Raw genomic sequence first — 24600 nt, forward strand, 5'->3', positions numbered from 1 at the left:
TATATTTGTGAGTGCAATATTTTTTAAGTTTTAACAATAAATATCATAGTGTAAAATCAAAGCATCTGTTTTCCTTACATGCCTCACCATTGCCATTTGGCTTACTGTCATGGAGTATGCTGACTAGCGAGGCTGTGTATTCAAGGTGCTACTGTCATTCAGCTGAGATACATTACAAGCGTCTCTAGGTCCTCTGTCATAGGGGACCGCGGGGCTCTGGTAAGCGGATTAACTTGTCATATGGTGGTGGAGATCACTTTGGATCCAGTCCACATCTGAAGAGTTTGGACTTTACTAGATTTGTGCACAGGTGTTTTTTATTATTAATTGGCGTTACACCCAGATCATCCATTCATGAACTTTATATGCTTTCAATTCATTGAGTTTTTGACTTTTATTTATTGATACATTTTATATTGATTTTGATCTTTTTATCACATTTTATTTTATAGCACTTTGAATTTAGGGTCATTCACGGTACCATGTGATTTTATGTGACTTTTTGATTTATCACATAGCACCCATTCACAGAGTTTATGATTTAGGTTTAACTTTATTTTTTCTATCTTCTTGAACAGTGTTTGTGGAATGCCTTCATTCTGCTAAAAAAAAGAGTGACAGGCCTGTTCTTCATGCGTACTTTGTTTGGAAAGTTGCCGAACTTATATTTCTCAAGCACCAAACACCAACGAAATAGATCTGGACATCGTGCTGGTGGCGTTGTGAACCCGGAACGCCTGACTGGTCATCACTTTATGGACCACATCCCACCAACGGAAAATAAGTCAGCACCCACAAGGATGTGTGTGGTTTGCTGCTCTAAGCATAATGACACTGGAAGGAAAATCAGAAAAGAAAACAGGTTCTATTGTCCTGATTGTGACGTCAGACTTGGTGCTGTCCCATGTTTCGAAATACCATACCCGCAATGTTTACTGAAGCAATATGACTAGTAATATTGCACCCTTGTTTGGCCAAAAAAAAATTCAGTGCTTTTGATTTGATTGACCAAAATTTTTTGATTTGATTGACTAATTTATTGAATAAAAAGTATTATTATTATAATATTATTTGTTATTATTTATAGTTATTTATTATATTATAATTTAAGATTTTGTGTTTCAAACTTTATCATCCCCGAGATGTCTAATAAACTCTGGTTTGGACAGATTTAAGTGAGTAATTCCTAAGAATTACAGGACTTAAAATATAAAATGCCAAATTTCCATGCAAAATAATTGTACCGCTTTCTGCATCTAAAATCTGACATAATCATAATGCCAGGGAGGTTAAAATTGTAATATTACCTAAGATTATGTATAAAATTCAAATTCTTCCAATCTCTCTCTCACAGGTATATTTTAAAACACTACAAACTCCACTCCTAATGCCGCGTACACACCATCGCTTTCTGCGATGGAAAAAAACGTCATTTTCAAAAACGTCAATTTAATTGACCGTGTGTGGGCAAAAACGTCGTTTTATGTCTTCTAAAAAACGACAGAAAAAAATTGAAGCATGCTTCAATTTTATGTGTCGTTTTTGGCCGACGTCGTTTTCTGTGTTCTAAACATTGACCGTGTGTACGTAAAAACGTCGATTTAAGCCCGCGCATGCTCAGAAGCAAGTTAGGAGACGGCAGCGCTCATTCATGTAAAACGACTGTTCAGAATGGAATCAGCACATTCGTTATGGTGTTTTTCAGCTTATAGACAAGAAAATAAAGCGCTTCTTTAACCCCTGCTTTTAACTGCTACCCAGAAATGGACGTTTGTTGCGGCTGATCTTGTTGCATAGTTATGACAAGCTTTTAATTAGTTTCTTTCTTGTTTGATAATGTTTATGTTTGTGTTCTGTTATTTAGTTGTATCTTCCATCTTAAACATTTTAAATATATATATTGGTCCACCTTTTTTTTTTTTTTTGAATTTTTGTCACCAATTTGATTAGTAATCTCTATTTTGTTTTTATTTAGGAGTGTGTGAAGTGTCTGCAACAACCTAATTTTTTAGTTAACTCACCCACAAGCATGTTTTTTTACCTTGTTAATGTTTGCATTATTTATTTTGTAATGGGTCTGCCCACTCAATACTGATCTCTCAAATCTACAATAAAGAAACATGTTGAAATTTGGCTGAAAAATTAATTTTTATTTTAGTCTTCATAAAAATTTCCAAAAAAAAAAGTGGCAACCCAAAAACACAACATAATAAAAACAAAGATGCCAAGGTAGGCAGCACTTTAGAGCATGCTTGTTTTTTTCTGAAAACAAGGGTCCCCGAAGCCACAAATACAGCCTGTGAGTCCACATTAAAATTCCATCAGGGGCACCGTATTATTTCTTTGCCCTTTTCTTCCCAGCAGCCTTCCCTGCAGTCTTCCCTGCAGCCTTCCCGGTAGCCCGAGTCCTTGGGGGCTGGGTTCCTGGAGGAGATGAGGTGGCAGGAGCCAGAGCAGCCTCATGAGGTGGAGGAGCAGGAGCAGGTGCAGGAGCAGGAGCAGGAGCAGGAGGAGCAGCAAGGACAGGAGGAGCAATCCGCACAATGTGGGTGTCGTCATCGAGCTGCCCCAGGGATGCCATGGTTATGGCTTGGAAGATGAGGAGTTCGCAGCGCACACGCTGGCTCTGCTCCAGATTGTACATCTTGGCTGCAATGAGCGCTGCGAACCCCTCAACTTCACTGGGTGGCTCTCGGATGGCTGCAGTAGCTTGGCGAAGCAGGCCCTGGGTCTCCTCCTCCATTTGTCGCATACTCCTGAGCCGTTTATTGGGATTGCGGAATGGAGGGATCCGGGAGATGGTATCCCGCCGGCGTGCCTCCTGGGTCCCACTGGGGCCTGCCACCTCCTGGCTCCCAGTGGGCTCTGCCACCTCCTGCCTTGCAGTTGGCCCTGGCTCCTCCTGGCTCCCTGTGGGCCCTGTCTCTTCCTGGCTCCCTGTGGGCCCTGGCTCTTCCTGGCTCCCTGTGGGCCCTGGCTCTTCCTGGCTTGGGTCTGCCTGTGTATCAAAAAAAGGAACATATGTTATTTGTGTTTGTCATTAATCACACACATTTTTAGAATCATGAGTGATGCAAATTGAATGTCAATATATATTACACACAGGGTCGCCATCCTTAATTATGTGGCCCCTTAAACACCTTCAGACATGGTCCCCCTGGAATTATGTGGGTTGTTGCATGCCTAATTTAGTAAATAAGTGGCCTTTTCCCCAAAAATTAATTTAATCAATTTAGTGTCAACTAGATAGTACTCAAAAAGGGTGTCTTCCATCTGGGACCCCTTGCAGGTGTATTGCGTTACTCCCCCCTACTGGCCTATCTGAAAATGCCACCCACTCCTTCATAAACATTATTAATTTGCCCATTTTGACCCCATCATGTTTTCCCACTACTGACTATTGATCCTATCCCTAAACTTACGAGATTCACATAGAATTTAGAACAATAGTAACATACATTTACCATTATTACTATACTTGTCATATACTAACTAAATTCAAACAAAAAACACATACCATTCTCCATGGCTCACAATTGGGGTCCTCCAGGAACTCTTCCTCTTCCTCCGAGCTTGTCTGCTCTTGTCTGCAGGGAACACTGGAGGATTGGCTGCTGGGAAGCTGGGAGCTACCTCTTGGGGGAAGGGTAGACATGGATGTCCTGGTCTCAATGTGGTCGTCCAGGAACTGCAGCTGACTATAGTACCACAGGGTTGGTTTGTATATGGAGTCAGCTGCAGCCCCAGACCTCATTGAGGCCAGGACTTGGACCCGTTGGGCCCTGTAGGTGCCCCTGATGGAATTGATTTTATTTTTCACAGTGGCTGTTGTGGCGTTGGGGACCCTTGTTTTCACAAAAACAAGCATGCTCTGTCTAGCTTTCTCCCTGGCATCTTTGTTTTTATTTATTGTGCTTTTGGTTTGCCACAGAACTGGATGTTCCTTCCATTTTTGGATGAATTCTGTCAGGAAGTCCGCATCCTTGAAGGCATCCATTCTTTCTGCACATGAAACAGAAGCCAAAACATAATGTAATTAAAGGCACTAGCTTACTTCCCCTAACTAGCCCACAAACTCATTCCCTATTCACTATAATAAAGTCGGAATAAAAAACTTACGTCTCGTCGTTAGGAAAGATCGGGATTTACGCCTTCTTCCACAGACTATGCACGCCGTTTACAAACACGTCCCATCCCTTTTACACTACGCACGCGTGACGCTCCGCACGACACCCCGCCCCTGACGTTCGGTATCGTCCTTTCCACGCCCCTTCTCTGTCGTTTGGTGAGTGAGAAAAGATGGACAACATGGAGGTGTATTCTAGCTCTAGCCAGGAGGCAGGCCAGGCCCAACCACGCCGCAGATTCCGCTGCAGAGCCTCCAACATGAGCTTTAATGAAATGGTGGAGATGGTCACCATATTGAGGAGGGAGGACTATGATGCCAAGCATGGCCCCTACATGCATCCCAATAAAGTAAAAGCCCAAATTATGGAGAAGGTCATCCGTAGGCTCCAGCGGAAGTTTGGGAAAACCAGGAGCAGAGAGCACCTGCGCAAAAGGTGGTCGGATTTAAAAAAAAGGGAACCCCACCAACTTTACAGAATTAATAGGGTGATTCGAAGAAGAAGTAAGTTTTTTCCATGTGTATTTAATTATTTTGGTGTGTTCTTTGTGCCATTTTTTTTTTGGGCCAGGTTGACCATAAAATGAATATTATGAATGTGGACGCATGATGCAGTCGTCGTAGTCGTCGTTCATTCAGTGACTTTCAATAATCCAAGACCATATTAATGAGAAATGGCATCATGCCTAGTTTGCATGTGCAAAGGGGAGTTGAAGCACTGTATCTGAACAAAAATCGTAAATTTATGAATTGTGGGCGAATGAACGACGACTCCTATGACCAATTAGTCGACACAAATATGAAAGTTGTGACATTTTTGGGGCTTAAAAAAAAGGTGTATTCAATTCTGGAATAGATGGAAATGTGTTTCAGCTTATTTTAGAAGAAACGTAAATACCTTGAGATTCACAAAAAGGAGCGTTTGCTACTCCTTTTTTTATTGAACATGTGTACTCAGTAGCACAATTGTTTGTCACAATCACAACCTATGTTGGGTCACACACAGGGGTGAGCAGATCCAGGGGAGACTTGTTTAGCTTACATATCTAAACTGAAAAATTGGGTTAACTGATTTGACATTACTTTGTGAATGGATTAAATATTGGTCTATTTTATTGATAATTGTTTAAAAATCAACAATAGTGACCTTTTGTTTATCATTTCTTATTTTTTGGGTGTCATTTCATGCCGCTCGTAATGGTTGAACCTCATGTTTTCCCTTTCTTCAATCTTGTAGGGCACAATGAAGCAGAAAGGCAGGAGGCACAAGCCAATCAAGCCACACCCCCGAGGGATGTAGAGGAAGAGGAACCTGCCTCAACATCCGGTAAAGTAACATCTACCACATTTTCTGTGAATATAGATATAGGCATACAATCTTTTAACACATGTTTTGGTTCCACATTTCAGGAGGAAATCGGGCTGGTCAGGGACTGGACACGTATAGTGCCCAGCTCCTCATCGGCGAGGTTCTCACCTGCAGGGCCCAAGTCGAGGACATACGTCTGGCCTGCCGTGAAATACGCCACAAAGCAAAGACGCTGGAACGGCAGCTTAAAAATGTTATTAATGTTTTGGGGAGGGTTTAATTTTTGGTGTATTTTCTTTTTTCCTTGAATTTGAAAAAAAAAAAAAAAAAAAAAAAAAACTAAATTATATTTTGTACTAATCAAAAAAGACCAAAAAAAAAAAAAATTATATTATATTTTGTACTAATCAAAAAAGACCAAAAAAAAATAAAAATTATATTATATTTTGTAATAATCAAAAAAGACCAAAAAAACAAAAAAAATATATTATATTTTGTACTAATCAAAAAAGACCAAAAAAAAAAAAAAAATTATATTATATTTTGTAATAATCAAAAAAGACCAAAAAAATATAAAAAAAGATTTGTTGTACTAATCAAAAATAAAAAAGTAACAAATAAATAACATTTTGGACTCCAAACAATTTGTGTGTAGTTATTGGTATCAATGCAGACTCATTCAATTACTCAGGCATATTTGTAGAGTTATTAAGATTTAACACTCATGGGAATTTATTACATCCCAAACACATGGCTGGATGAGAACCTAGGAAAAAGAAACATTACCCCCCAAAACTTACAAATAACTAAAATCAAACAAATAAACACTGTTTCATCAAACAAAAAGTAAATTTAATTATTTAATCAAGATCAGGCATTGCAATGGCCCCCCTCCCCATAAAATAGTCCACATAGGATTGACGCACTGCACGTGCGGTTTGGGGGGCCAAGCCTCTATGGCTAGCCTGATGTCCCGGCTCCGGAGCCACAAGATCAGCCTCATCAGGCAATACCGTCAGGTAAGTTTGAGGCCCCATACTCACGAGCAAACATGTCTGCTGAAACTGGCCCGCAGGCCAGTTTCAGCAGACATGTTTGGTCGTGTGTGGGCGCGAGCGGGCCGAATTCCAGCAAACATTTGCCCGCCGGGCCTTTTCCCAGCAGACAAATATTCCTGGACTTGTTTTAAAACAGTCCGCTGGAATTCAGCCCGCTCGGACATGTACGGTCGTCAGTACAGACCTACCGTACATGTCCAGGCGCCCGCCGTCCCTCGCATGCGTCGAATGACTTCGACGCATGCGTGGAAGCATTTTAAAGGCGGGCCGCGCACGTCGCCGCGTCATTGTCGCGGCGACACCGCGTCATCGACGCGGCGACACCGCGGACACGCCCCGCGTATTGTTTACGCGCGGACTTCTGTACGATGGTGTGTACAACCATCGTACAGAAGCCCTCTGGCAGACATGTATGGTGAAAACGGTCCGACGGACCGCTTTCACCATACATGTTTGTCCGTGTGTACCCGGCCTGAGAATTTCTTTTCAAAAAATTGTGCAAAATGCAACAAGATAGTATGATGTAATTCCACTTGTATTCCGCCAGGTTTATTGCTGTTAAAAACAATCTGAATCGGCTGGCCATGATTCCAAAGGCATTCTCTACCACACGTCTTGCTCTGGCCAGCCGATAATTAAAAACCCTCCTCTCATGGGTGAGGGTGCGTACGGGAAATGGCCTCATGAGGTGGGGACCCAAACCAAAAGCCTCATCTGCTACAAACACGAAGGGCAGACCCTCTTCGTTCTCCTCCGCAGGTGGCAATCCTAGGTCCTCCAACCGAAGCCGTTGTGCGAACTCCGTCTCCGCAAAGACACCGCCGTCCGACATCCGGCCATTTTTCCCAACATCCACGTACAAGAACTCGTAATTTGCAGAGACCACCGCCATCAAAACAACGCTGTGGAACCCCTTGTAATTGAAGAAATGGGATCCACTATGGGGTGGGGGCACAATGCGGATGTGCTTGCCATCAATGGCTCCTCCGCAGTTCGGAAAGTTCCAACGCTGGGAGAACTCCGCTGCCACAGTCTGCCATTCCTGTGGCGTGGTGGGGAACTGGATAGAAAGAAAAAATAAAAAACATTAGAACAAAGATTTTGAACAGAATATAGCTAAAATTACAAGGGATCCCACCAACAATTCCACAAAAAAGGTTAGTATTAAAAAATAACATGTGAACAATTAAGCATATTAATCACCCCCCTCTGATGTTGAAAAAATATATTTAGGGGGAGTGGGGCTCAAGATGAGATGAGAAACAACCCCCCAAAAAATATCTAACTAACAAAAATAATTATTAGTATGTAGGGGGGGGGGGTTTGGACAATGGAGGCCACAAATAAACGGGGATATAGGGACACACAAAATGCAGCACTACAATGGAGGCCACAAATAAACGGGGATATAGGGACACACAAAATGCAGCACTACAATGGAGGCCACAAATAAACGGGGATATAGGGACACACAAAATGCAGCACTACAATGGAGGCCACAAATAAACGGGGATATAGGGACACACAAAATGCAGCACTACAATGGAGGCCACAAATAAACGGGGATATAGGGACTATGCTAGGTGGGTTTGGCCACAACATAGAATGATGGACAGGTTGGCTAAATTAAATAAACATGTAGGGCTTTACTAATTGTGTAGAACAGCATACATAGAGACAAAGTGAGCATTCTGAGCATATTAGAACATTTTTTTTTTTTTTTTTTTTTGGGACATAGTTTGACCATTGAAAGAACACCACTTACCTTAACATAGTCCTCCTGAAGAACCTGAATGATGGCCGAACAGGTCTCAGGGATTATGAGGCCCAGAGCCTGGGGGGAGATGCCCGTCGAGAACTTCAAGTCCTGCAGACTTCTCCCTGTTGCAAGGTAGCACAACGTAGCAACTAGCCTCTGCTCAGCAGTGATGGCTTCCCGCATAACGGTGTCCTGCCTGGTGATATATGGCGACACCAAAGCCAAAAGCTGCTGAAATACGGGGTCAGACATCCTAAGAAAATTCCTGAAATCATCAGGGTTATTTTCTCGGATCTCCCGCAGCAGAGGCATATGAGAGAACTGGTCCCTGCGTAGCAACCAGTTCTTGGTCCACAACCTCCTCCTCACCCTGTTCATGGACCGTCGCTGGGATGCAGCACACATCCTAACAACAAGCACAGCACGATCTCGGCGACGAGTTCGTACCCGCAACATGGCTAGAAAACGGTCGTCAAATCAGATCAGACTAAAAATTACGCCCTGAAGTAAAGAATGGCCTTTGAAGAACGACCTGCTAAACAGCACCGTGCACACAAAACGTAATGCCTAAACAAATACGTCCTTAGTACAAGCACTGTATCACAGATCCGACAACAAATAGACAAACTGTACGACAGAAAACGAAATTTAAAGCACAGTCACTGAAAATCACGAATCGTATCTCACCAAACTTTTACTAACACGCAGCAACACGATATCAGCAAAAGAGGCCGTCTTCCGCATGGAAACGACCCTTTATAGTGACGTCGTGCGTGATTGACGGAACTGCGCTGTGCTAGAGCGTTGTGAAAAAGCGATGGTGTGTATGGTACGTCGTTGTTCAAATTGAAGTTTGAAAAATGACGTTTTTTTAAAGCACATAAAGCGTCGCATTTTTCCATCGCAGAAAGCGATGGTGTGTACGCGGCATAAGGTTTATCTGGCAGAAAAAGAGGCCACGTATAAGCTTGACAGTGCTGACTAGGGATAAGGGACAAGGGGGCCTGGGGGTACCAGATCTTAAGAATTACTATAAAGCTAGCTTACTCTCATGGTAGTAATGTCACACTCGGGACAATTATATGGATACCTGCACAACTAAGAGAATTGAGTGAGAATACACATAGTGTAACACAGAAAGCACTGGCAATTTGGGATATGATACACAAAAGGGGAAAATGGGGATATAATTCACCATTGATACCATTAAAAGATACTAATTACTTCACACTAGGGTCTAGGGACACTGTTTGGAAACTGGATTAAGAAAGAAAATGCACAATTAAAAGACATAACGGAGAAAGGCAAAATTTGCACTTTCAGGTTTTAAAATATAAAAAAGACTCAGGCCTCATAGGTTAAACAGAGGACAACGGTCTGATGGACCGTTTTCATCGGTCAAAACCAATCGTGTGTGGGCCCCATAGGTTATTTAGCCATCGGTTAAAAAAAAGCAAACTTGCTTTAAATTTAACTGATGGATTCCTAACAGATAGGTCAAAACCGATCTTTAGTAGGCATAACCATTGGTTAAAAATCCACGCATGCTCAGAATCAAGTCGACGCATGCTTGGAAGCATTGAACTTCGTTTTTTTCAGCACGTCGTTGTGTTTTACGTCACCGCGTTCTGACAATCGTTTTTTTTTTAACCGATGGTGTGTAGGCACGACGGACCATCAGTCAGCTTCATCGGTTAACCGATGAAAACGGTCCATCGGTCCGTTCTCATCGGATGGACTGATCGTGTGTACGCGGCATAAGTGGTGTTATGCCGCATACACACGATCGGAAATTCCAACAAGAAAACCGTGGATTTTTTTTCCGACGGACCTTTGACTCAAACTTGCGTTGCATACACACGGTCATACAAAATTCCAACCGTCAAGAACGCAGTGACATACAACACTACGACGAGCAGAGAAAAATTGAATCCGAGCATGTGTGTTTTTTTTGCGCATCGGAATTGCATACAGACGATCGAAATTTCCGACAAGAACTTTTCCCGTCAGAAAATTTGAGAACCAGCTCTCAAATTTTTGCTGTCGGAAATTCCAACAGAAAAAGTTAAATGGAGCCTACACACGGTCGGAATTTTTGACCAAAAGCTCACATCAAACTTTTCTTGTCGGAAATGTCAATCGTGTGTACACGGCATAAGATGGGTGGCGGTATTCCCAGCTGAAACACTTCATAGAGACGTTGCCTCAACCAATCAGATCCGTAGAGAACCTGCTTCCTCTAGAGCAACTATGTATAGCTACAGGAAAGAGGAAGGGAATCTCAAGGATATATAAAATACTGATGGGTATGAGGGGGCTGGAAAAGCCACCATTTATTGGAAAATGGGAAACAGAATTGGGAACACGGGTGAACGAGTTAGATGTAGGTAAAATACTGAGGATGGCACATACCATGTCAATAGATAGCAGCAGGGCTTTTTTTCAGTCTGACTTCTGTGTTTACAAGTGACAGCTTGTCATTTAGCAACTCCTACAGATCTAATCTCCTGAGTGGCTCCCACTGAGTGCAGGATGGGGACAAGGGTGATGTGGGTGCCTGGGGTGCAGTGCAGATGCCGACACCCCCACTGGATGATTTTCCTGCAAGTGAGAGAGCCAGAGCCATTTACAGTGTGCCTGAACCGGTTGGGAAGAGGGGAGAAAGTGAGATATGGATGGGGATGCAGAGGTAAACAGCTGTGAAAAAAGACTGAACTCTGTGTATAGCGCACACCTGAACTCTGCACTCTGTATGCAGCGCACCCAGTATTTGATGCTGTTTGGATGGGGTGTGTGGGGGTCAATGGGGTTTTGGGGGGTCATGGTTATGTTCCTGCACCTATTTTCTGAGAAAAAAAGCCCTGGATAGCAGCATGATAGAAATGAACTACAAATGTCTGGGACGTTGGTACATAACCCCAGATAAGGCACATAAATGTCAAAGGGAGATCTCGCAATTATGTTGGCGGGGGTGTAAGGAAATAGGTACCATGACACACATTTGGTGAACCTGCCCAAAAATAAAAAAATATTGGAGAGAGGTATGGCAAACAATTAAAGAAATAACTAGCATAGAAAGCACTTACCTAGAAATTTTCAGCGGTGTAACTTAAATCCGTCCGGCGCAAGGCGTGCCTAATCTAATGGGGCGAGTCCCATTTAAATTAGGCACGCTCCCGCGCCGGACGTACTGCGCATGCTCCCGACGTTATTTTCCCGACGTGCTTTGCGCGGATTTACGTTGCGCCGGGTTTTGAGAATTGCGACGGGCGTAAAAAAAAAAAAAAGAGTTGCGGCGGGAAAAAAAAGAATAAAAAAAAAAAATGACAGCGACGCGGGATAGAAGGGTATACTTTTACAAGGTGTAAACAGTTTACACTTTGTAAAAGCAGCCTTAATTTCGCGACAGCAAACTAATACTTACGGAGAAAAAACTAAGCGAAAAAGCTTCGTGGATCTCCGTAAGTGCTAATTTGCATACCCGACGCTGGATTTCGACGAGAAATGCCCCCAGCTGCGGCCGCGGTACTGCATCCTAAGATCCGACAGTGTAAGTCCCTTACACATGTTGGATCTTCTGCCTATCTATGAGAAACTGATTCTGTGGATCAGTTCCATAGATAGAAACAGGGATACGACGGCGTATCAGTAGCTACGCCGGCGTATCCCTTTTGTGGATCAGGCCCATTGGTCCCGCAGTTACTAGATGCAGCCAAAAGTTTAGGGCCAGATCCACAAAGAGGCGCCGTAACTTAACTATTCTGATTTAAGTTACACTGCCGCAAAATTTCTACCTAAGTGCCCGATCCACAAAGCACTTACCTAGAAATTTTCGGCTGTGTAACTTAAATCCGGCCGGCGCAAGGCGTTCCCAATTCAAATGGGGCGAGTCCCATTTAAATTAGGCGCGCTCCCACGCCGGACGTACTGCGCATGCTCGTGACGTCATTTTCCCGACGGGCATAGCGCGAAATTACGTTACGCCGTGTTTTGTGAATCGCGCCGGGTAAAAAAAGTTGCGTCGGGAAAAAAAAAAGATACGGCGGGAAATAAAAAAAATAAATAAATAAAAAATCTGCGTCGCTGCAAAGAAGGGTCTACTTTTACAAGGTGTAAACAGTTTACACTTTGTAAAAGCAGCCCTAATTTTACGATTGCAACGTAAGTATTTACGGAGATTTCACAAAGCTAAACCGCTTCGTGGATCTCCGTAAGTGCTCATTTGCATACGCGAAGCGGCATTTCGACTCGAAATGCCCCCAGCGGCGGGTGCGGTACTGCATCCTAAGATCTGGCAGTGTAAGTCCCTTACACATGCCGGATCTTCTGCCTATCTTTGGGAAACTGATTCTGTGGATCAGTTCCAAAGATAGAAACAGGGATACGCCGGCGTATCAGTAGATACGCCGGCGTATCCCTTTTGAGGATCTGGCCCTTAATTCCTACACAGTGGCAAGAAACAGAAAGCCCTACATTGAGGAGTTGGTGTAATAAAGTAAACTAAGGCCCGGATTCACAAAGACTTACGAGGGCGTATCTCCAGATACGCCGTCGTAAGTCCGAATGGCCGCCGTCGTATCTATGCGCCTGATTCATAGAATCAGTTACGCATAGATTTGGTCAAGATACGAGCGGCGTAAGTCTCCTACGCCGTCCTATCTTGGGTTGCAATAATTACGCTTGCCGCTAGGTGGTGTTTCCTTGATTTCCGCGTCAAATATGTAAATGAGCAAGATACGTCGATTCACGAACGTACGTATGCCCGTCGCAATTAGGTACGCCGTTTACGTAAGACATACGCCGGCGTAAAGATAAAGCATGTCTCTAGGTGGCGCATCCCATGCAAAGTATGGATGTCGGAACAAGTGTATCTTTTTACGTCATTTGCGTAAGTCGTACGCGAATAGGGCTGTGCGTAAGTTACGTTCACGTCACAGGCATTGAGCCGACGTATCTTGGGGAGTAAATACGACGTGATACTGAGCATGCGCGCGCAAGCGCCGTTCGTTCGGCCATGCATCTACATAGGGTCAAGCCTCATTTAAATACAACACGCCCCCTACCAGCCTACTTTGAATTACGCGCGCTTACGCCGGCCCATTTACGCTACGCCGCCGTAACTTAGGATGCAAGTGCTTTGTGAATACAGCACTTGCCTCTCTAAGTTGCAATGGCGTAGCGTAAATATGATACGCTACGCCCGCGCAACGTAGAGCGGCCGTACGTGTTTCTAGGTCTAAATCTATAACCTGGAGTACTTAAAGGGTCACTAAAGGAAACATTTTTTTTTGCTGAAATGACTGTTTACAGGGTATAGAGACATAGGGGCAGATCCTCAAAGAAATTACGCCGACGTATCACTTGATACGCCGCGTAATTTCAAATTTCGCGCGTCGTATATTTGTTTTGGTATCCACCAAACAAGATACGACGGCATCTGTGTTAGATCCGACCGGCGCACGCCTTAGTACACCGTTGGATCTTAGATGCAATTTTCCCTTCGGCCGCTAGGTGGCGTTTCCATTGTATTCTGCGTCGAGTATGCAAATTAGCTATTTCCGACGATCCACGAACGTACGAGCGGGCGTCACATTTTTTTACGTTGTTTCCGTTCGGCTTTTTCCGGCGTATAGTTAAAGCTGCTATATGGTGGCGTACTCAATGTTAAGTATGGCCGTCATTCCCGCGTCTAATTTTGTAAATTTTACGTCGTTTGAGTAAGTCGTCTGTGAATGGGGCTGGATGCCATTTACGTTCACGTCAAAACCAATGACGTCCTTGCGACGTCATTTTGCGCAATGCACGGTGGGAAATTTTAGGGACGGCGCATGCGCAGTTCGTTCGGCGCGGGAACGCGCTTCATTTAAATTAAACACGCCCCTACCCGCCGCATTTGAATTCTGCGCCCTTACGCCACGAGAGATACACTACGCCGCCGTAACTTACGGCGCAAATTAGTTGAGGATTCAAACTAAGCCAAAGTAAGTTACAGCGGCGTAGCGTATCTGACATCTGCGCCGGGCGCAGCGTAGGTACGTGGATCTACCCCATAATAGTTAACTGATTCCTTTTAAAAATGATAAGATAAAAAAACAATCATATAATGCAGTTTAGTTTAGTTTTTGCTGTTGTTTCCTGGTTCTCTGATGTACAGAGACAAAGAGCCAATAGAGGGCAGTGATGCTTTGTAAAACGAAACTGGATTGGTGCTGACACACAGTAATCACACCTCCTTGATTAGTCACCACAGTGAGAAATCTCCTAGTACTGTGGTGATCAGGAAGTGTCCAGAACAGAGAGGAATTACAGCAACATCAAAGCAAAAACGAACAATGAGGACATGAAACCAGGACTGCAGTAAGGTAAAGGAAGCCATTTAGCTAAAAAAAAAATCCTTTAGTGACCCTTTAAGGTTTAGTGGTGGGAGGGGTTCGAACAAGATTTGCCAACAGGATGGGAGCATAATGAAGGGAAGAAGAAAAGATAAAAGGAGAGGTCAGGCACATGAAAGTAGAGAAGTAAGTCCAGATAGGCTTAAATCAGGAAGTTCATGGGAGGAGCAAAGAGTTCAAGGCTCAGCAGAGGTCAAGACACAGAGCAGGGGTGTCCAATGGATCAAACAGGGTGCTGTCCAGCATCTCAGGTAGCTCAGCGAGAAGAGTCCCTGCCAGACACAGCAAAAGTCTCAGATTCAAGCTCAGGCCCTGACAAATATGTATGATATGGGATACAATAGCCTAAAGTGCCTCTAAGGCCACGTACACACGGTCGAACATGTCCGCTGAAACTGGTCCGTGGACCAGTTTCCGCGGACATGTCCGACCGTGTGTACGGCCTAGCGGACAGGTTTCCAGCGGACAAAAGTTTCTTAGCAAGCTAAGAAACTTGTCCGCTGGAAACATGTCCGATGGTTAATACACCTAATCGGACATGTCCGCTGGTTATGACGTGTAACCAGCGTCCCGAAATCCTGCGTGGAAGCATTGCACTTCCGTGTTTGAGAACGTTGGTGTCTTCTACATCACCGCGTTCTCTGTCCGCGAGGATTTTGGTCTGATGGTGTGTACACACATCAGACCAAAAGCTCCCAGGAGACATGTCCGATGAAAACGGTCCGCGGACCGTTTTCATCGGACATATCTCCTTGTGTGTACGGGGCCTAACAGGTATAAAGTGCAGACAGTAAAGCCCTGTACACACGATCGGATATCTGATGGAATCTAATTCGATGGATTTTTTTGTCAGATATTCGATGAAGCTGACTTTCATTAGTCTTGCCTACACACCATCGGTCAAAAATCCGACCGTGTCCAAACGCGGTGACATAAAACACTATGACGTGCTGAGAAAAATGAAGTTCAATGCTTCCGAGCATGCGTCGACTTGATTCTGAGCATGCGTGGATTTTTGACCGATGGACTTCCACACAGACGATCGTTTTTTTCTATCAGTTTTTTATCCATAGGAAAATTTTAAAACATGTTCTATTTTTTTCACCAATGGAAAACAAACCGATGGGGCCCACACACGATCGGTTTGTCCAATGAAAATGGTCCATTGGTCTGTTTTCATCAGACAAACCGATCGTGTGTACAGGGCTTAAAAGGTATGTGCATGTACCTGCAGCAGCTTTTGGATCTCCTACTCCAGCTACGAACTGATCCATTCTGATTGTGGAAATCATCAGCATTTGTTGGTAGTTTCGTATACTCATTTTTAGAAGCAGCAGAGAGCGGACAAACTTTAATACCATCAGGATGTTTTGAATCTTTGCCATTCTGAAAAAAGCCAGTTGCCATGCTTTGTTTGTCATATTTAGTCAGTAAACTTTTCATGGAAAATTAATAGGGGTGGTTATCATTGACCTACTTCAGATATGTTATCAATGACCCACTTGCTTCAGGATTTTCTGAGTGACTGATGTAGATCATAGGTATCAACCACTTGGCACCCAGAGGCCGTCATATGACGTTCTGGGCTTTGTGGGGCAATATCTAAATGATGCCTGCAGCTACAGGCATCATTCAGATATTGGCATTTTCGGTCAGAGATTCCCTACACAATAAGAATGATCATAGCGGCTGTTCTGCCACTTGATCGTTCGTTCGGGCGTCAAAAGGGGACGTGCCCACCTCCCGCTGCCCTCCGGTGCTTCTACCAACTCAACGCTGCGATCGGTGAGTCGGAGAACGCATCTGCCGGCCCCAGATGCTGATCATAGAGATTTCCGGCGGACCAGATGGAGGCTGGGCGAGATGTTATGAAGTCACGCCCGGCCTTTGCATTAAAAAAAACTGCGCTGCCTCGGCTGGGAAGCGGTGATCTTTTTTTGGCTTTCCAGCCTAGTGGTGAGATGTGAAGTCTTATTGAATAATCTGACTGCAGGAGCAGGTAAACTAAAAACTATCAAGAACTGTAATTAAAAACTGTAATTAAAAATAAAAGGTGATAAAAGATTAAGGAAGGAGCAAACATAGAACCAGAAAAGGTAAAAAGAAAAGGAAAGGAAGAAAGAAAAGGAAAAGGAAAGGGAAAGAAAAAATAAAAAAAAATAAAAACATATATAAAAATTAAACAAAATAAAAATAAAATAAACCAAGGAAAAAAAAAAATAACCAATCAAGAAGAAGAGGAATGGAGAGAAGGGGCGGTAATAGAGCGGCCAAAATATGGAAAGAGGGGCAGGGGACTTTTTAATACTGATGCCTCTATGCAAGATGATGGTGGAATTCCCCAATAAACACAAGGTGGTAAATCCACAAAAGAAAAGGTTAAAGAAGCTGCAACAGTAAAACTTGCAAAATATGCATTGCCGTTAAAAGGACAGGGAAAATAAAGTGTCACAATATATGGCTGATGAAGAAATGGAAGCCTCTTGCACTGATATAGTCAATATACATGAACACTCAGAATACTCAGCTCAAAAGACAAGTGAAGTGGAAGAGATGGATGAAAGTGAAAAATCACATATTAATAAACAGCCAAATGACATGCAAATAACAACAACATAAATAACACCAAGAGCTCCATATATCTGACTGGTCAAGTACAGGAACTCAAGGAAGAATACATTTTTGCGCCAAGATGTACAGAAAATAAGGGAGAAAACCAAGTCAAAGTATTAGAGGATTCAGAGCAGTCATTGGGAAAACATGTTAAAGAAGCATAAGTTGGAAAATCTCGAAAATTGCTTTTGACGTAAAAACAACATACGGCTGGTGGGCCTCCCAGAGAAATCTGAGGGAGTAAACCCAACAGAATTTCCAGAAACATGGATTTGGGAAACGATTGGAAAATAATATCTTTCTATGTCTTTCTCGGTTAAAAGAGCACTATGTGTATCAAGTAGGCCATTACCCGCAGGAGCCCCCCCCCCCCCACGGCCATTACTAATACGACTTTTTAACCAACGATTTTTAGAAGAGCTTAAAATCTGAAGGAAGTCATGTTTAATGGAACTAAAGTTATGTTCTTCTGGACTTTTCTCCTAAAGTTCAAAAACAGCAGACTAAATTCCAAGCTGTAAAAAAAGAGGCTGCAGTCCCTGCAACTGTCTTACTCATTGCAATATCCTGCTATATTAAGAATAGTGATAAAGAAAAATACTGCGCTCATTCAAAGTGGCATCAAGCGGCAACCACAAATGTTATACAACAATAAACAAGATAAACGAAAAGAAAAAGCTGCGCTAGTGAAAAAAGTGATAGTGTAATGCGCTGAGTATGCTAAAAATCAGGGTCAATAAACGTAGGTAAATTGAACAATATGAGTGAACAAATTGAATAAGTCCTTGTGTATGTGGTGAACTGGTCTGACCATAGATATCGTTATATGCAATCCACCGTAAAGTCCATAAACATAAAGATAAGACTATAAATATTTTCCAAAGTGCAAATGAATCCACAGCATCCAGAAGAAGGGATGATAGAAAATTGCCTTCACCTCAATGACACACTGCCGCTTACCAGATGGGCATGATCTCTTAATTACAGGAGATCAAGAAACGCATATATTGGTATAGTTAGGGTCTTCCTAACTATGCGACTGATTCATAGAATCAGTTACGCATAGTTAGCCCTAAGATCCGACAGGTGTAATTGAATTACACTGTCGGATCTTAGGATGCAATACCTCGGCCGCCGCTGGGGGGAGTTTGCATCGTAAACCAGCGTCGGGTATGCAAATTAGTAGTTACGGCGAACCACGACGGTTTTTCTCGTTCGCTACGTTGCTGCTAGTCTAGTTTCCCGTCGCAAAGTTAGTCATCGTTTTTGCTGCCCTAACTTTACACAGCACATGTATGTGCTGTATAAAGTATGGCCGTCGTTCCCGCGTCAAAATTTGAAAATTTTTTGTCCTTGCATAAGACGTCCGGGAATACAAAAGTACGCTACGCACGTCGCCGTTCGAAAAAATGACGTCACTTCGCGCAAAGCACGGCGGGAATTTTAAAACGGAGCATGCGCAGTAGGTCCGGCACGGGAGCGCGCCTAATTTAAATGGCACACACCCCTTTGAATTACGTGGGCTTATGCCGGAGGCCACCAGCGTAAGTTTTCATGCAAGTGCTTTGAGAATCAGGCACTTGCAATGAAAACTTGCGGCGGTGTAACGTATCTACGATACGTTACGCCGCTGCGATTCTACGTGAATCTGGGCCTTAGTGATGAGGAATGGGGACAAGCCTTGAAAAACATATTTAAGGTATCCTTATCCTCCGCACAATGTATGACTCAACTATTTATTATTCACAGAGGTAACCATACTTCGTTAAAATTGTATTCCTGGGGTAAAGCCACTACATCTAATTGCCCAAGATGTATAAATGGTACCAGTACACTTATACATATGTTGTGGTGCTGCCCCAAACTGCACCGCTACTGGGAGTTTATATTTGATACGTTTAACTCCTTGTGTTCCACACAGGTATAGCCTGACCCCAAATTTGCATTGTTAGGGGTTATGCCGATAGACACTCTCCCAGATGAGGTGCAAGAGATGTGGCTGAGAACTATGTACATGGCAGGGAAACTTATATTGCAAAAATGGATATCAAACTCTCCACTAAAAACAGATCAATGGATTAAAGCATTTAATTTTAATTTAAGATGGGAGGAACTGGCTTTTAAACATAGGAGATGTCCTAAGAAATTTGGAAAGATCTGGCATTGGTGGTTAGTGTCTGATCTGGTTGAGAAATCTGATGAGCATATTTATATTATGGGACATTAGGTAAGAAAGATAACATTGGCATGAAATTAATACATATAAAATAGCTATTATATAGGAATAAGGTGAAGAAGGGAATTGAAAAAGAAGAGACAGTCGAACGCAGATTTTTTTTTTGGGAGGGGGGGGGTTGTTTTGTATGGTAGTATGTTCAATTGGTTGCTTTGTCCTTTGTCTGTATACACAACGTTGGGTGGGGTAATGAGATGTAATTTATGCCAATGTTAATTTTTTTTTTTTTAATGTAACAAAAATTATAAAAAAATAATTTGATTGAAAAAAAAAAGTATCATCTTTGTAAGTCAAAAACAGCAGTTTCCCTGCTTCTCTTGTAACATGTCTCCTATAGAACTAAGCAGTACCCTTAAATGCTAGCTGAAAGTAGGCCAATATAAAATGAAAAGGAACCCATATGGCGGGGTTCCAGCATCATCTGTAAATTAAAACAATAAGCAATTTTTGACAGTTAATATGCAAACTGCTTGTTTGAAATACAATGGTAGATAGTATAGCAGAAATAAACTATACCTTTACTTTGCTGCTAAAGAGTAGTGTCAAAAAATCATACACCCAGTTCTGTATTCTCAGAGCTTGTTTTATTTTTTATTCTAGGGAGGGCATTTCTGTTTTTGGAACTCGCATCAGTCTGGCAAAAAGATGTCACAGCTGACATTATTCAGGGAATGAGTTTAGCTACTGGGATACATCATTGTGGAGCATGCAGTGCACATCATGGCAGCTTGTTAATCTATTTTTACTAAGCACAGGATGCTAAGGCTCCAAGGCATGTAAGGAGACTGATTTTATCTTCAGGGCATTGTTACTGGCAACAGCTCATGAGCACAGACAGCTTGATTTTGTCGAGATGCTCTATGTTGCTAAAAGACTGGTGGATAACAACTGTCAATCTGGAGAAAAAAAACATTTGTGACACTCTAGGAGCAAAAGCAGATATTCGTCATTATACTTTTTAGGCTATCGCTATATTTCAAGCTTGTGTAAGTTACCTTACGATGGTTTATTATACTTGGACTACTATAAAAAAACTCACCGAAGGATGTTATATTCAATTTTTTTCCAAGAAACAACTACTTCAGGATGCAGGGGCCCAAGGCAGTTTCAAGAATAGTGCCCTGAGCCAATTTCTAAATTAGTTATTTTTGCTGCGTTGCAAAATATTTTCTTCATGCACCTAAATTATGAAAACAAAATCTAATGAAATATTTGCTATGTGTGTGATGACTGAAAATAACATTGTAAATAATGAATCAAGTGCAAACAGCAAAAAAAAAAAAATGTCTTTTAATAGCGGCAAAAGTTGTTGCTAAGAATGTAAGCAATATTGTAAATTGCAGTGGGTGTACATTGTATGATATGGTCCTCTCTTTGAGACTTGTTTTTGAAGACTTCATTGCATGGGAGAGATTTCAAAAGGTTGAACATATTGTTCAATTACAAGTAGAGGGGAGGTTGGCAACAAAGCTATATTGCCCAACACCAGGTACATTTTTTTTTAACATGCAATGGAGCTGTGCCGCACTTTTTGGATCAACTGTTCATTTTTTCTAAGGGTAAGGAAAAAGCTCATACTCGTACTCTGCCGATCCTCCAGAAAATCATTCCCTCCCCCACTGTCCAGCGGTGGACTGTTCCTATCTATGGAGCATGCTCCGAGCGTACTGATGTCTGCCATTTTCAAGACTTCTGGGAGCTGAAAGAAAGAAAAGAAGAAAGGAATCATGGAAGCAATGCAAATTAAAGCATGCCATACATGGCTTGAAATTTGTCCGGTTTGGAAGGGTCCAGCCGAATTTCAATCCATGTATGGACAGGGAGGTTATACAGAAGTTGACCTACCTATTGTCTTCTGTACTGCTATCCTGTCAGATGCTCCCTGCTCGACCAGTACCCCTGGCTATAGCCAGCAGCACCGATCAGTGTATTTTGACTGCAGGAAAGTCTCTCCAATGTCAGAATACAATAATTTAGTCAAAAGGATTCCCCTAGCCACATTGAGTGTGTGGATGGTGGAATCTAGTAATTTTTTTTTCAACCTGCTGGCTAGTTGGTAATGGTTTATTTTACAGGTATCATGTTGCCAGGCAATTCATTTCGACAACAAAAAAAAGCTTCCCTTATTTAGACATCCAAAAGACCTGCGACTGTTCTTCGGTGCTGTTAGCAGCCCCAGAAGATGGAGAGGTGTCACTTAAAGTGGTTGTTAAGCCACTCTAACAAGTATTCACCATCTGTGCTGTCTCCTTATGCAGTGCCCCCTCTGTGTGTGATTTATTAACCACTTGCTGACCGGCTCACACCGATATATGTCGGAAAAATGGCACAGCTGGGCGAACCGCCGTACGGTCGGTATGGTCACTCCTTTAAGAGCCAAAACAGGCGCGCGCCCACCACCCATGATCGCGAACACGAGAGCCAGAACAGGGATTTGTGTGTGTAAACAGGGGAGGAGAGACAGATCCTCTAGTCAGTCCCATCCCCATACAGTTAGAAATACACCTAAGGAAAACATTTAAAACCCCTTGATTGCCCCATATGTGCTAACCCCTTCCCTGCCAGTGACTTTTACACAGTAATCAGTGCATTTTTTTTAGCACTGATTGCTGTATAAATGAAAAAAGGTGAAGTTGCGCTAAAAAAATTAAGGATAAATATGACTTATCAGGTCATATAATGGTGAACACTACAGAGTCCAAAAAAACAATTCTTCTCAGACAAAATGTGTATAAATGGTGTTTAAAGTTCTGTGAATAATTAAATTCCATATAAAATCGCATCCGTGAAAGGGATCTGGATCACTGCTCCCTGAAAATGCTGACCCTTACCGGATAATCAGATCCCAATGGATCAAGCCGAGCAGGTAGCCAAACACCTGGGCTGCGCAGGAGATCAAGGACTTGATATGGTCTTTCCAGCAGTCCGTCAGTAGAGCATCCAGAAAGCAAAATAAAACTAAAATAGTGTGATATTGTAGGGTAACCACACACAAATCATCCCCCTGTGACTGGCAAACGGACAGTGTGACATGCAAACCACCACCAAAGTACACACTGACCCTTACCAGAGCCCTGGATCTAGATAGATCAGAAACCGCAAGGGGAATGTAGGCAGCAAATGGAAAAGAATCTTCTCACAAGACAGTCCTCGGATTCACCAGGCAAACAGTGCGGACTTCCCAACACCTCCAGAACCAAGAACCACGAGCTTGTACTCGCGCATGATGGTATCGTTTGTCAAATGCTAAAGGAAGCTGCTATCCTCAGCATGTAAACAGTGTTCACCCAATATCAGAATAACAATGTAAAGATTATATCAGACCGCTAGTCTTTATTTCCAGAGGCCACCACCTGGAGCCCTCTGGAAATAAAGACTAGCGGTCTGATATAATCTTTACATCGTTATTCTGATATTGGGTGAACACTGTTTACATGCTGAGGATAGCAGCTTCCTTTAGCATTTGACAAACGATACCATCATGCGCGAGTACAAGCTCGTGGTTCTTGGTTCTGGAGGTGTTGGGAAGTCCGCACTGTTTGCCTGGTGAATCCGAGGACTGTCTTGTGAGAAGATTCTTTTCCATTTGCTGCCTACATTCCCCTTGCGGTTTCTGATCTATCTAGATCCAGGGCTCTGGTAAGGGTCAGTGTGTACTTTGGTGGTGGTTTGCATGTCACACTGTCCGTTTGCCAGTCACAGGGGGATGATTTGTGTGTGGTTACCGTACAATATCACACTATTTTAGTTTTATTTTGCTTTCTGGATGCTCTACTGACGGACTGCTGGGAAGACCATATCAAGTCCTTGATCTCCTGCGCAGCCCAGGTGTTTGGCTACCTGCTCGGCTTGATCCATTGGGATCTGATTATCCGGTAAGGGTCAGCATTTTCAGGGAGCAGTGATCCAGATCCCTTTCACGGATGCGATTTTATATGGAATTTAATTATTCACAGAACTTTAAACACCATTTATACACATTTTGTCTGAGAAGAATTGTTTTTTTGGACTCTGTAGTGTTCACCATTATATGACCTGATAAGTCATATTTATCCTTAATTTTTTTTTTTTTGTTTACAAAAGTTTATTGAAAATTTTCAATGAAGAAAATAATAGTAGTAATACATGGACAATCATACAGGTTGACAAAGATAGAAGTCAGTACAAAGTTGTTGAATGATAGGTAAGAACATATGTGGGGTACATTGCATATCATAACATCAGAAGTAGATATTGGTAGAATCAGTTGTCTAGTAGGAGTTGAATAAAGAAAGCTCACTGAAAGGTATATAGGGTGGGGTTAATAATGTGGTGGGGTATTCCAACATGACCATTTAGTGTTATAGGTCTGAATGCTATCATTAAGTGTGTGATAAACTTTTTCGGAGAGCTTGAGGGTTTCCATTCTTTCAAGTACCTGAGTCCAGGAGACACTACTAGATCTCCAATTGAGTGCAATCATCCACTGAATGGAGCTGCATAATGAGTGAAATAATGTAGTAGAGTGGGTGGGAATCTCTGGGATCTTGTCATATAATATACATATTTGGGGGGAGGGGGTGACTGTATGGCCCGAGGAGTCTTTGAATCTGGCAGCCGCCAGATTCCAAATATGACTTAAGGAGGGGCAGCTCCAGAAAGTGTGTAGTAGTGTGCCCGGTTCTGTACAGCCTCTAAAGCAGTTCGGGGAAACTGAGGTATAAAATGTATGTAGCTTTGTAGGGGTGAGATACCATCTGGTAAAGAGTTTCGTTGGTGTTTCTCTGAAGGATATGGCCTTGTTACATTTTCTTAGATTTTCTGCCATGGCGTACCATGTATCAGGGGTGAAGGTAGTGTTCAGATCATTCTCCCAGTGAAGCATTTGATTGGATTTATCTTGTAGGTTAAGGTTATTAAGGTAGCAATATATGCGGGAGATCATCCCTTTATCCCTGGATGATGAGATACATATCCTTTCAAATGTTGTGTTCGTGGAGGGAATGGTGAGAGAGAAGTGTTGGGCATAGAAAGATTTGATTAATTCATAGTTTTCTAGTTCTCTGGAGGGTAGGCCATTTTCTCTCTGTATCTGTGTAAAGGGTTTAAATACCCACTTGGCTAGAAG

At 42.7% G+C, this 24600-nt stretch overlaps 1 long non-coding RNA gene across 1 annotated transcript; it reads right to left on the bottom strand.

Annotated features, from left to right (window-relative positions):
- Nucleotides 1–19116: 19116 nt before the first annotated feature.
- Nucleotides 19117–22849, bottom strand: LOC120928616. The gene is made up of 3 exons (XR_005747255.1): nucleotides 22663–22849; nucleotides 21859–21860; nucleotides 19117–19129 (listed from the first exon to the last, which is right to left on the bottom strand). It is a non-coding gene; the product is annotated as an uncharacterized LOC120928616 (long non-coding RNA).
- Between the last annotated feature and the right edge of the window lie 1751 nt (nucleotides 22850–24600).

This window comes from Rana temporaria, chromosome 2 (genome assembly GCF_905171775.1).
Source record: "Rana temporaria chromosome 2, aRanTem1.1, whole genome shotgun sequence".
In the NCBI taxonomy this organism is placed as follows: domain Eukaryota; kingdom Metazoa; phylum Chordata; class Amphibia; order Anura; family Ranidae; genus Rana; species Rana temporaria.